Below are 15,014 nucleotides of genomic sequence, written 5' to 3'. Positions count from 1 at the left end.
GATATTTCCTACATCATTCAATATTTTGCCCATAGAATCCTTCAATATCACAAACTGAGACTTGAATTTTTAGTTCAGTTCTTTCAGCTTGAGAAATGCTGAGTGTGTTCTTTCCATCTGGCTTTCTAACTCCAGGTCTTTGAACATTTCACTGTAATACTTTACTTTGTTTTCTTGAGCTGCCTTTTGCAACTTTCTGTTTAACTCTTTTACTTCATCATTTTTGCCATTCGCTTTAGCTACTCTATTTTCAAGAGCAAGGTTCAGAGTCTCTTCTGACAGCCATTCTGGTGTTATCTTTCTTTCTTGTCTTTTTAATGACCTTTGCTTTCTTCATGTATGCTAAAAAGAACTGGTCAGCTTTCAACCATTTCAGGAGGTAGTATATGATAAAGAACTGATGGTATTGAAGGAAGAAGTCCAAGCTGCACTGAAGGCATTGGCAAAAAACAAGACTCGAGAAATTGGCAGAATACCAATTGAGATGTTTCAACAAACAGATGTTGTGCCAGAGCTGCTCAGTCCTCTAGGCCAAGAAATTTGGAAGACAGCTACCTGGCCAACCAACTGGAAAAGCTCCTTATTTGTGCCCATTCCAAAGAAAGTTGATCCAATAGAATGTGGAAACCATTGAACAATATCATTAATATCACACACAAAATTTTGATGAAGATAACTCAAAAATGAGTGCATCAATACATTAACAGGGAACTGCCAGAATTCAAGCCAGATTCTGAAAAGGCCATGGAATGAGGGATATCGTTACTGACGTCAGATGGATCTTGGCTAAAAACAGAGAATACCACAAAGATATTTACTTGTGTAAGGCATTTGACTATGTGGATGATAACAAATTATGGATAACATTTCAAAGAACGTGAATTCCTGAACACTAAATTGTGCTTATGTGAAACCTATACATAGACCAACATATAGTCGTTCAAACAGAACAAAAGAGTACCATGTGGCTTAAAATAAGGAAAGGTGTGTGTCAGGGTTGTATCTTCTCACCATACTTATTAAATCTGTATGCTGAGCAAATAATCTGAGAAGCTGGGCTATATGAAGAAGAATGCAATATTAGGATCGAAGGAAGGCTCATGAACAATCAGAGATATGAAGATGACACAACCTTGTTTGCTGAAAGCAAAGGGGACTTGAAGCACTTAATGATGAGCATTGAAGATTACAGCCTTTAGTATGGATTACACCTCACATAAAAAAAATATGAATTCTCACAACTGGACGAATAAGCAACATTATGATAAATCAAAAAAAAATATTTTACTTCGATCCACAATCATTGCCCATGGAAGCAGCAGTCAAGAACAAAATGACATATTGCACTGGGCAAATCTGCTGCAAAAAACCTCTTTAAAGTGCTGAAAAGCAACGACATCACTTTGAGGAGTAAGGTGCACCGGACTCAAGCCATGATATTTTCAGTCACCTCATCTGCATGCTAAAGCTGGACAATGAATTTAAGAAAGACCAAAGATTCGATGCCTTTGAATTTTGGAGCTGATGAAGGATATTGAGTATTCCATGGACTGCCAGAATAACATGTCTGCCTTAGAAGAAGTACAGCCAGAGTGCTCCTTGGAAGTGAGGTTAGTCAGATTTCATCTCACATGCTTTGGACATGTTGTCAGCATGGTCCAGTCCCTGGAGAAGAACATCATGCTTGGTAACGTAGTGGGTCAATGAAAAAGAGGAAGACTTTCAACAAGATGGACTGACACAGTGGCTCCAACAATGGGATCAAACATAGCAAAGATTGTGAAGATGGCACATGACTGAGAAGTGTTTCCTTCTGCTGTGCATAGGGTCACTACGAGTCAAAATTGACTCTATGGTACCTAACAATAATAACAACAACACTATGGGCCAGGCACTATTATAAATGCTTGGGATACATTAGTTTAAAAAAAAAAAAAAAGACAAATATCTATCCCTTTGGAGCTGACATTTCTGTGGCAGATGACAAATCAGTATATATGACATGAAAATTATACAACAAAACATAATGAATAAGAAAAGCATATTGTACGTTGTAAGCCAGCACATGCTGTCAAAAAAATAAACTATTATCAAGGTGAGGGGAAAGGTTGCTATTTTAAGGGTCATCAGAGTAGACCTCAGTGATTTGAGCAAATACTTGAAGAATATAGGAAATTAGGCAAGGGGACATCTCTTTCCATAGAAAGAATAGAGGGAGCAGCCAAAGAAAAGGGCCTTCACGGCTGTTGTAGGAATATTCAGTGAACGACAAGAAGGCCATGTTTGGTTGAAGCAAGAAGGTTAAAGGGACACATAACAGGAGATGAAATCATAGAGACTCTAGGGACCAAATCACTTAGGGTGTGTAGGCCTTTGTACTTTAATTTTTAAACCAAGTAAAATGGAGTTTGTTGGAGTATTCTGATGATGACTTTTAAGTAAGTAAAAATTCTTGCTATAAAGTTATTAGAGCATCCCCACCCCCATTAATGTTGCAATGAGATGTCAAATTTTTAGTTTGGCTTTTCAAGGATAAAACACACACTGAGAGCCTTAAATCGTTTCCAATTACATGTCAGTTCCTTCATCTAAATAATTAATGATTTTAGGTTTCATGACTTCTAAATTGTTGACTGTTTACTTCCTGTCTTGCTTTATATTCTCCCCAACTTCTGTCTCCAGCCATCTTTCTTACATGAGTCTAAGTACTCCCCCTTTTCACAGATGTCAGGAAATTAAGTTTCTGGAAGCTGAGTAATCATTTTTACTATTTAATTTTGCAGGCTTTTTTTTTTTTTTTAAAACTTCTGTTAGGCTTCCTTATTATACTCTTTAACTTTCTTTTCTATTATATAACTTATGCTTTGGTTAGCAATATATTAACAATGGAATGTACCATTCATTCCTCCAGTTAGCAAAATGATAGGTATGTAAATGTAAGGATTATCTTTAGAGACTTAGTCAAGACATATAAGTTTGCACACATGAATTTCACAATCAAATAGACATAAAAAAATTGTTTAAAGAAAGCTTAAATTTGGGTAGTGATTCTCTATTCTTGAATGCAGAACCTAATACTTAACACACAAAACAGTTGCCATCAAGTCAATTCCGACTCATAGCAACCCTATAGGATAGAGTAGAACTGCCCCATAGTGTTTCCAAGGCTATAACCTTTACAGAAGCATACTGCCACATTTTTCTCCCATAGAGTGGCTAGTGGGTTCAAACCACTGACCTTTCAGTTAGCAGCCGAGCGCTTAACCACTGTGCCATCAGAGCTCCTTGTAAGATTTAACAGAGGAATCTAATTGCCACTCGACATACTTTTTGGTGACTGAAATTGGCTTCTTTCTTTTAACAATAATATAATACTTAAATAAGTTTTTAAATGGATGAAAGATTCCATTTTCTATCTGTGTGCCATTTAGAGTCTTATTGACATAAAGGTACTTGGAGATATCACTGATAATCTTGTCTATGACATGACAAGATCACAGACACTGAGATTTTCTTCCATCCTTCCTAAGATGATTACCTTATTTACCTCATTATTTATTAAAAAAAAAGCAAGGAAACAATGGGAAGATGTCAAAAGTTACAGACGGATTTTCTGTCATGCATTGTATGCATTTATGCAACTGCAGGTTTGCGCAGTGAGAAGTATCAGTCTAGATGAATCTAGAAAAACCCAATGTCCTACATTTCAATGAGCTCTTGAAGGATTTAATTTTATCTAGGGTTCATCTAACAAACACTTTTTACGCATGCTCCTTGTGTTGCCCTTTGTTAAATGATCCATAATAAAGTAATGTATGACGTTCTGTTTTTAAAAGGTATGTAGTTTTGGGTTTTTTTTTTTTTTCAGAATATGAAAAATGTAAAAAAAAGTAATTATAAAATATAAAGATAACAAGAAAAAGTAACTATTGTGACTTTAAGTTACCCAAAATTTTAGAACCAATAAATGTAAATGTCAATCTTGCATTTGAACAAATATGTTAATAATAAATACAATTTTCAAGAGTATCTAGTCCTTAAGAAACAAACCTAGTTATAAGTTATCACTTTGGTAGAGGGTAAACGATTGTTAATTGGAAGTGAATCATTCAAGAAATCAAACAATGTATTGCATTGGGCAATTCTACTGCAAAAAAAAACTCTTTAAACTGTTAAAAAAGAAAGATTTCACTTTGAGGAATAAGGTGTGCAGAAAAAAAAATTTTTTTTTTTTTTTTTTTTTTTTAACCCAGGCCATGGTATTTCAATCAACACATATGCATGCAAAAGCTAGGCAATGAAAAAGGAACACAAAAGACGAATAAATGCCTTTGAATTACGGTGTTGGTGAAGAGTACTGAATATACCATGGACTGCCAGAAGAACGAACAAATCAGTCTTGGAAGAAGTACAGCCAGAATGTGCCTTAGAAGGGAGGATGGTGAGACTTTGTCTCACGTACTTTGGACATGTTATCAGGAGGGACCAGTCACTGGTGAAAGACATCATGTTTGGCAAAGTGAGGGCCAGTGAAAAAGAGGAGGATCCTCAATGAGATGGATTGACACAGTGGCTGAAACGATGGGCTCCAATATAGCAATGAGTGTGAGGATGGTGCTGGACCGGGCAGTATTTCTCTATGAGTGGGAACCGACTCAATGGCACCTAACGACATCAACAAGAACAACAACCTGGAAGTGAACTCATATTTCTTGATCTTAAAAAAAAAAAGAAAACAACAACACTTCACAGCCTAGAGACATGCCATTTGAAATTACCCTGTCGGAAGAAGAGAACTGCAAAGGTGTTCTCCGTATAGACTTTTATCTCTGCAAGGACAAGAATTGTAATGGTCAGAGAGCACTCTAAAATGCTTCAAAAATTGTTAAACTGAGGAAAAACTCAACCTAGACACCCTTTACCTTTTCAAGATTGAGAGACAAAGAGCAAGAGTTGTGGGCTGCCAGAGCAAGAATAGTTTTAGAGGCATAAAGATGAGACAAATAATTGGTGATTGTTGTCAGTACGTTGTTAAGCTAATTGTATGTTTTGCATGGTTTAACATATAACTCATGCATATTATATTCTCATAGTATAATTAGGTAAGATCAAATTTTATCAATTAAAAGAGATGTATAATTCCATCTTACATAAAAACTATGATTCTGACAAAACAGCATGGTTTGTTTTTCTAAATAAATCTTAATGCAAATATGCACCATATATAATTTGTTTTATTTTTATAATTATTACTATGTAAGTAACAGAAATAACGCATTTTATATCCCTTATTTAACTTTTCAAAAATATAATACTGATAAACATCCAGTTAATTGAATACTCATCATTTAATGATTTATGAATAGTGCACATTGCACTGGAGGGTTGAAAAAAAACATAGTTATCCACTTCTTGTACTCCACAGTACAGCATATACTTTCCATGTATTTTGCAAGTTCATATTCTGTTTTACTTCTTTGCACGTATTTACCAGTTTAGCACCAACATGTTGGACAAGCTTATATAAGGGAAATGCATTTGATTGGTTAGAATGATTTTTATATTCCTCAGCAAGGATTTTATATTTTCTCACCAATATGGTCTTTTCATTTTTATACTTTTCACTAGGTATTATTTCTTTCCATTTATCTAAGCTGGCCCCATAAATTTGCAGTACGGTTGGTTACAGTTTAGATTACAGTTTATTTCTAACTTGTCCCTCAAGCGATTGGGAATAGAGCTTAACATTGGAGCAACACAGCCGTAGTGTTCTAAACGATATAGACAGCAAGAACTGGAGATACTTAATTAACCTTTTAATTCAACTCGTGACAATGCTTACTGGGCTGCCTTTCTTAAAGCAGAGGCTTGTTCAAGAGACTTGTCATGTAAAGAAGACACTGTCATAATCCTGCCAACTCCGTGACTTTGAAAATAAATCTCTTAATCTTTCCTCCCTCAGTTTCGTCATCAGGGAAAGATGAGACTGGAATAACTGATTTCTAAGGTCTATTCAACTTATAAATTTCAATGTAATAAACACGGCCAAATTGTTTTTTATTGTCTTCTGTACTTTTTAATCTCCTTGCTAAAAATATAACTATATACTGTTTGAATGTAAGTGCGCGTGTTTATATGTATTAAAATATGTACACTTCCAAAATACTCTACCCAAAATAAATAAATAAAAACCTTAGAAATTGTCAGATATAGGTAAACCTAAACAAAAACTTGAGATGTTTATGACATCTTAAGAGCATAGGTAATGCCATTTTATTATTACTATTACCAGAGTTATTTCAGCATAGCATATGTTCTAAGTATCACGGTAAGTTGTTTTAAGCTCCATTTTCTTTTTATGTGAAAATGCTTGTTATTGCTTGAAAAAAAAAAAAAAATCACCACAGTCTGGAGTTTATATTTTCACATTTTATAATGCATTTGAACTAATATATATGATAATATGTATTTTTAAATTCACATTTCTGTCTTCTTCTTACTTAGATATTAATGAATCACCTGATTTAATTGTTACATTTCATTTTCATCCTAATGAAACTGTTCATAATTAATGCAGTATAAAAATCATTTTATTTATGGGTTGGATTTTTAAATAGTTATTTAGGCTTTGTGTCCTTTAGACACAGATGAACACTTTCATAAACAAATGTATCAACAAAGAGGCAATTGGTAAAAATTAATAATGTATGTAGATTTGCAAAATCTTATATATTCTTACTTTGTAATAACTTCTGGAATGACCCTGCACTTTCTTTTGCCACTGCTGTCAACCTAATACAAACCTGCCTTACTTCATGCCTGCGTTTCATTAACATCCTTTGAGTCTCATGCTTCTAATTCTTTCCACTTCATTTTATCCTGCATATTTTCACAAAGTTTCCCAAGGACCCTTCACAAATCAAATTTATACCATAAATCACCAATACTGATGATGCTACGTCTCTGTTCCTCTCCCTAAATTAATTTTTTCACTAACTGTTTCAGCTACCTCTATTGTTACAGGCAGACTCACTCTCCATCAAGTCCTCTGCAAAAGACATCCTCCAGAAGAGGCATGCTAACTATTTGTCCTTAGAGTGGGTTGCCTCCCTTGCAGTTCTCTGGCTAAGAACTAATTATTCATAGGTGAGGTCCTCTTCAAGGCCCATGTGTTGCATGAAACCCTTTCTACAAATTCCAGATGCAATTGATTGCTCCAGCTACTAATCTCTAGTGTCAGACAAAAGCATGTACAACAAATCGAATCATATATTATCAGTTTTCCTTCCTTAGTTGTTATCTGCTTACAGCTTTCATCTCCAAATTTACATCTTTAATCTGAAATTCCTTAATATAAATATTTTAAGACAAAACCTTGCATTTTCAAGACCTTGGAAGACATGGATTACAGGCTATTAGCCTATATGGACTATAGGCTACTAGCCAAAATCCTAGAAGGCCATAAAATCCAGCTTCTGCATACTTCTTCAACCTCACCACGTGACATGCTCCCTCTCACCCTCTGATCATCGGCCCAGCTGATATAATATCAGATCCTTTCTTGCACTATTTTCCCTCTATATTAAGCCTTGCAAATATGCTGTCACCTCTTCTTGATACGTTCTTGCTCCTCTTTTGTTAACTCTTACTCAACCCATAAAAGTTGAATCAGGACCCTTTCAGAGAAGGTCTTCCCTGACCTACTCACCACTTCAAATCTCCCTCTTCCACACTCTCCTAACAAAATGCATGGGTCCTTTATAGTTCATAAGACTCTTGGGGAAACCCTGGTGGCGTAGTGGTTAAGTACTATGGCTGCTAACCAAAAGGTCGGCTGTTCAAATCCAGCAGGCACTCCTTGGAAACTCTATGGGGCAGTTCTACTCTGTCCTATAGGGTCACTATGAATTGGAATTGACTCAATGGCAACAGGTTTTTAAGACTCTTGGAATTTTACAAATATGTATTTGGTTATGTATTTATCTTCCTCTGCTCCTGAATTAGGAGACTTTGAGGACTTCTATCCCAGAGCAAAAAATAATGCCTAATTTATAGTAGGACCTCACTAAATATTTTAAAATCAATAAGCCATAACACTAGTACAACTCTTGGTATCCACAAATATGATAGCTATAGTATCCTACATAGAAAAGCCCCAAATAAGGGACATATGTCCCTATTTAGTAGCTCTCTAATTCCTTAACTCTTTGTGTCAATTCTCTTGTTTAAATGAGGATATCATCAATAAAGGAAGTATTACCAAAAAAAGGAAAAAAGAATGGCCAAATTCTAAATTATAACTATACGTCTTAAGCACTTTCCATTACACAAGTAACGTAGAATCATTTGTGATTGTAGATTTTCTTAACTTTAAAACTCATCTACTATTCATATGTACATACATATTAATTAATTTTTAAAAATGTAAAATGCTAGTCAAATGCATTAAAATTACCCTAAGGGTACACATAACATTTTAATCAATATCCATGAACACTAAAAAGGTGCTTGGATTCATTAATCGTCAAGAATGATGCCAAAATGAAACTTCTTTAAAGCAAATTCTTCTCTGAAGTAAAAACGGTTATAGTGAGTTTCTGGTGTTTTTAATACAAAAATGAAAACTGATATGGCACCAGGGTCAACACTAAGACAGCAAAGATTATTAAATCCCACTAGATGGTAATGTCATTGACAGCAGGGAGCAAGTATTTTACTCCCCTATAACCCTGTGCCTTTAACTATACAGAATAGGATTTTGTAGAATGAATTTTCAGTCGCTCTTACAGTTGTGGTGACTGCTAGATAATGAGTCACGCAGAATAGCTAAATTAGAGTCAGGAAAAATCTGTAGAGCTGTAGCAACCATGTGTGTTGCAATGAACATCAAGAGGCTAGCCAAAGGATGACAGTGAGAGAGTAAGATTTGTACAACTGGTAAAATAAATAAATAAATAAATAAGTGTTGCTAGGAGGCTATCCAGGCAGTAGCAAACTGACTTAATTTGATGGAAGTGTGAATTCAGGAACATAAAGTAGAAAACTCATGATTCATTATCACAAATTTCAAAGCAATAATCACAGCTAGTAGAAATGAAATCTCACTAGGCGCCTTTGAAATTATACCTTCAAAAAGTCTTTGCTGTCTCCCCCTTTGTGTTTACATGTTTTAAGTATCATTTTTAGAGAGTTAAATTGAAATGCTTCTTGTAGGGAGGGAGATGCAGGAAGGATTTCTCCAGTCCAGTGCAAGTGGAATCTAGATACCTTTTTTTAAAGACCATGCAGAGTACTAGCTGTACTGTATCTCATGAATTCCAACAGTGTTCTTCAATGTAACCACATAGTAGTTTCATGGTATATTTACCAGCCATCTCTACCCATGTAATGAGAGTGGTATATGAGAAAATAGTGATGTGTTCTTAATAATATATTAATCAAAGTGATCTTTAAACACAGTCAGATCTGTTTAGGCATTCCAGTGGCAGAGGAAGGGGATCTCATTTTGAGCTGTCCTTGCATCAACCCGTCGTCCAGGCAATTACTCAAATCAACTGAAACCTAGTAGATGGCATGATTTGGAACAAGGAAAACCAAAATTTTAAATTCCTTCCTCGACCAGATAGAGAAGTTTACCAGGGAAGCCAAGAAAAGATCATAAATTCTACAATAATGTAACTTTATCCTTAAGTGCCAGAGAATAGATACATGGCTGCAAGGAATAGAGGAGATCAGGTGGCTATGTGATCTCACAGAGTCCCCTTACCCCATTCAGCCAGATGGCTTGTGGGAAGCGACCTGAAAGAAAAATGGAGGATACCGCTTCACATATCTGATTATTCCCGGCAAAAGGTGAGTGGAATAAAGGGACCATATATTATTGAATTATGATCATCTGACCAGAAGAGAAGGAAGTCTTTGTTCCAATACCCAACAAAAGACCTAAACATTTGTTTACAAAATAAAATGGCTATAGCATTGTACACAACTGAATATTATGTTTGAAATTCTGCCCCCTTTAAAACTAGCAATTTAATTGACACACATCATCATTTTGCACAGGGTAGAGAAAGTTTTCTAAACATGTTTGTTACCAAGTGACTGAATTTTGAGACAAAAAGAAAAAGACTCCAGAAAGATCTATAAAGGCTTGACATACAAATAAATAAATAAAATCAGAAGCAAAGCAGAACCAGGATATTTCTGACAACATTGACAGAAAACAAAGTGAGTAAGCTAAAACTGATTTGATAACTGAATAATTTTGTCATATTTCATTTTAAACTCTTTTTTCAGATTATAAAGTAAATTTGGAATTATTATTTAAAACTTTTGGAAAATAGAGGAAAAGGTAATAATGAAACAAAAATTACCAATAATTTCAACACTGAGATGCCCACCATAATCACACTTGCATAGTACTTCACAATATTTTTCAATAATATCTAGGGTCATATTGAATACATTGTAATGTATTATTTTATAATTTGAAGTAATTTATTTTAACTATTATAAACATTCTTTAATAGTATTGTAAATGCTGCATAACGTCATGTCTTATGTGTCAAGTATAATTCATTTACCTGTCCCCGTAATTTGGCTGTTTAACTTCTCTCTATTTTTGTTATATTCAGTGAGAGCACTTCTGTGGTAAAATCATTGTCTGTTTTACGAATTTATTTTCTTCTATACATTGCTGAATCAGAACACTGAGAAAGCATTAAACTGTAAAATTTTGTTGAGTTCAACTTTTTCCATACATATCCCTCTTGTTTTGCTTATCCCCACTGCCTACTTCCATTTAAAACTTTGTTTTTGAACCAGCATATAAGTGAGAAGTTTTCTCGATGCTGTTACATTTGATGCAAAACGTGTTTTGCCCAAAATGGCATTAAAATAATCCCTGTCCTACTGTTCCTTCTAATCATAGAGACAAACCTTGACTCTAAATGCCCGAAACATACAAAAATTTGGATCATTTGACTTAATGGTATACTAGCATAAAAATTTTTTTTTTTTTTTTTAGCATAGGTACGGCAATTGGTAATCATGACATTTATTTAGGCATGGTAAGCAGCAACCTGTGACTATACTTATTAATGCTTCATTATATGGTCAGGAATAATCTACCTTTGTTTTTTGGGTTTTTTTGTATGATGTCCTTGATGTCATTCCACAACTTGTCTGGTCTTTGATCATTAGTGTTAAAGCATCAAATCTGTTCTGTTTTTTTTTTTTTTTTTTTTTTTTTAGTGTACTTCAGATGGTTTACAGAACAGATTAGCTTCTCACTAAAAATTTAGTACACATATTGTTTTATGACATTGGTTAACAACCCCACAATATGTCAACACTCTCCCTTCTAGAGAATAATCTACCTGTATCAATTAATAATGTGTAGCCTTTTCTATTTAGCCATATTTTGCAAATTATGCTATGTTAGAATCACATTGTAACTTACGGAGCGTTGCTTTTCATTTTTAATTAATTTAAGCATTTAGAATATCAAAATTCTCCATTGCTAAATTGAACAAGTTCCTGTAGTCCCTTCTCATTTAATCACTGGTAATGCTAACCGTGTGTGGGTTTTCACAGGGAGAGGATATTTTTAATTCACCATTTTTTCTGGTCAGGATACTAAAATATGGTTGCTCTGTTTTGACATGCCTTATTATTTCTGTGTTAGAATTATGTGACAGAACAAGTAGCTAATCTCTTGATCTAAAGATGAATAGTTGAGAGGTAGTTCTGTGGTATTTATGCTACATATCCAGTGTAGTGTGGTCTTATATGCCAAGCTATTATTTTTGCTTAATGTTATTTTCTGTACCAGCTTCTGTTTGGGAATATGTTACCATCATTAAAGTATAACACCGTTTTATGGGGCTTGATTTCTGGTATACCACAGTTAGAAATTTCACTTGGGACACAAACTGCGTAAAGATTATACTGTGCTGAAAATCAATAATAAAAAATTCAAGTTGTAATTCTCTTGTTTTTACTATTATATCTAAAAAAATCAAATCGATTGCCATCAAGTCAATTTGTGACTCATAGCAACCCTATAGGACAGAGTAGAACTGCCCCATAGAGTTTCCAAGGAGCACCTGGTGGATTCAAACGGCCAACCTTTTGGTTAGCAGCTCTATCACTTAACCACTACACCACCAGGGTTAGATGATCACTATTACATTTAGTGATAATTTACTCTAAACTTAATAAAGAATATTCCAGCAAGTGGTTAGCTAGGAGAACAAGAAATCAAATATTCAGATTAAATCAACTCTTCTATAATAAGCAAATGAGTTTGGTTTTATTTTTGGTATAAGAAGGAAATACTGAATAATTTTTTTTTTCAGGTCTACCTGCTTTTTCTCTGTTTATTGAAATCTATGCTGCAGTCAGAAAACATAAAAAAAAATCTTTAAAATAATTTATTATGGAGAGTTACATGACAGCCCAGCTCTTTGGGTCATTTTCTGACTCACTGGGGCAGTAAGATTGCAGAAAATGCATTATATACCAGAACAACCTGGAATCAAAAGCTCTCAGTCATGTTCTTTATTTCCACAGATATTGTACATTAAAGAGAGAGAATTTTTTAAGTAGATCATGGTGATAGACTTTTTAAACACCAGGAATTCTGCTAAAAAATGTCAATTATTGAATACCTAGTATGCGCTAGGTACATACCAGAAAACTAGCATAGAATTCACATGACCCCTCCTGCATAAAATGAAAATCTCTGTATATGTGTATTCTTATACTTAGACAAGTTTTGGGTTTTTCTATGATTATTCCGTGGATTCAAATAAATCTGTCATTTCTACTTAATTCAGTTTCAATACACTTAATTTATTGAACAAGTGCCATAGGAAAGTAATTATGCTATTACTGCAAGAAATAAAAATGTATATATATATGACCTTTTCCCTATAAAAAGTAAGTTTTGAGGAGTGTTAATATAACAATCATATAATTAAGATACCTACGAGCTCTTGGATAGGGCAAAACCAGTGTTTCACAGAAAAATGACTTTGAGCTACACCATGCAAGATGGAGAACATTTTGACAGGAGAAACATGGAAGAAATTATTCTTGGTAAGGACAAAACATGGGAAAATCATAAAAGTAAGAGTAGACAGCCTTTTGAGGAAGCTGCATTTGGTTTTATATATATATATAAATATATATATATGCACATACATATATACACACATAAATATATATATATGTGCTTCATTTGGTTTTGCACATATATATCATATTACATATGTATTCATGTATATACACACACAACCAAAAGTAGCTTCCTTAAAAGGCTATATATATATACACACACACACACACACACATGCATAGAAAGAGAGAGTTAAAGGCAAATATGGAGAGTATTCCAAGCCAGTGACAAGAGCTGATAATTATTTAAGAAGAAAATAAACTGGTATGACATGTTTTTTAGTGGGTTGATAATATAATAGGTTTTAGGTGTGTAGTGTGGCTTTCAAAATTTTTTGCCACAATCTTCAGTAATATATATATTTAATATTAAACCTAGTCTACTTATATATCCCTACAAAAGTATTTAATAAAAAGTTACTTTTTCTTACTATGTATAGTGCTCTATAATATTTTATTTCTAGTCTCTTTCCTTTATCTTCCATTTCATTGCAACAAAGCTAACCATAATGTCAGCAGTTCGAATCTACCAGCTGCTCTTGAAAACCCTATGGAGTAGTTCTACTCCATCCTGCAGGATTCTTAGGAGTTAGAATCAACTCCACAGCAATGGGTTTTTTTGTTTGTTTGTTTTTTAAATACACCTATAGAATTATGTAAACTACTTAGAAGAATGAGTTACTAGCATTGATTTTCAGAGAGGAAAAGTAAATTAAACAATACAATATGCTGTTTCTCCCTAGTATTGCATTTCTCTGTATGCAAGGTTGTAACCACATTCCAAAGGATGTCCAGAAGAAGGCATGTTTTGCCTGCTGTTCTAAAACACGTACTGTATTTTTATGCAGATGATGCACGACTGCTATTTATATGCCAACTGCTCCCTCCCCCAAAGAGGTATTTTCAGAAGCCTAAGCATGCTATGCTAATTTTATTTACAGCAACATGCTTAAAAAATAGTGGCATAGCAGTGCTTATCAAAGCACCTCTCGAGGGGAAGGAGCAGTTGGTAAATAAATGTAAAAGGTGTGCAGTATTTGTGTAAAAATACGGTAATGGCACTTTGGGGCTATTAAGACTTGAGTTCCAATGAAATGAACTCAAGGAGAAATTTATGAAATTTCCACTTCATATCCTGTTTAACTTAGGTTATTTTTCCTAAATGGTTTAGCAACTGCCTTGAAGAACTTCCAATTATTTTCTCCTGAGAACTAAAAGTTCTTATAGTAAAAAGAAAAGAGACTCAAATGCTTTCTTAAAAAGAAACAGAACGGGGGCGGGGCCAAGATGGCGGACTAGGTGGATGCTACCGCGGGTCCCTCTTGCAACAAAGACTCAGAAAAACAAGTGAATCGATCACATACATAACAATCTACGAACCCTGAACAACAAACACAGATTTAGAGATGAAGAACGAACAAATATGGGGAGATAGCGATTGTTTTCAGAGCCAGGAGCCAGCGTACCAGTCAGCGGATTTTCTGGAAAAACTAGTTTCCCAGTGATGGCTCGGAGACAGCAGTCCATATCAAACCACATAAAGAAGCAGACCATGACAGCTTCTCCAAACCCCCAAACAAAAGAATCAAAATCTTTCCCAAATGAAGATACAATCCTGGAATTATCAGATACAGAATATAAAAAACTAATTTACAGAATGCTTCAAGACATCACAAATGAAATTAGGCTAACTGCAGAAAAAGCCAAGGAACACACTGATAAAACTGTTGAAGAACTCACAAAGATTATTCAAGAAAATAGTGGAAAAATTAATAAGTTGCAAGAATCCATAGAGAGACAGCATGTAGAAATCCAAAAGATTAACAATAAAATTA

The sequence above is a fragment of the Loxodonta africana genome, chromosome 11 (genome assembly GCF_030014295.1).
Source record: "Loxodonta africana isolate mLoxAfr1 chromosome 11, mLoxAfr1.hap2, whole genome shotgun sequence".
Taxonomy (NCBI): Eukaryota; Metazoa; Chordata; class Mammalia; order Proboscidea; family Elephantidae; genus Loxodonta; species Loxodonta africana.
Note: the sequence above shows the minus strand (reverse complement) of the source record.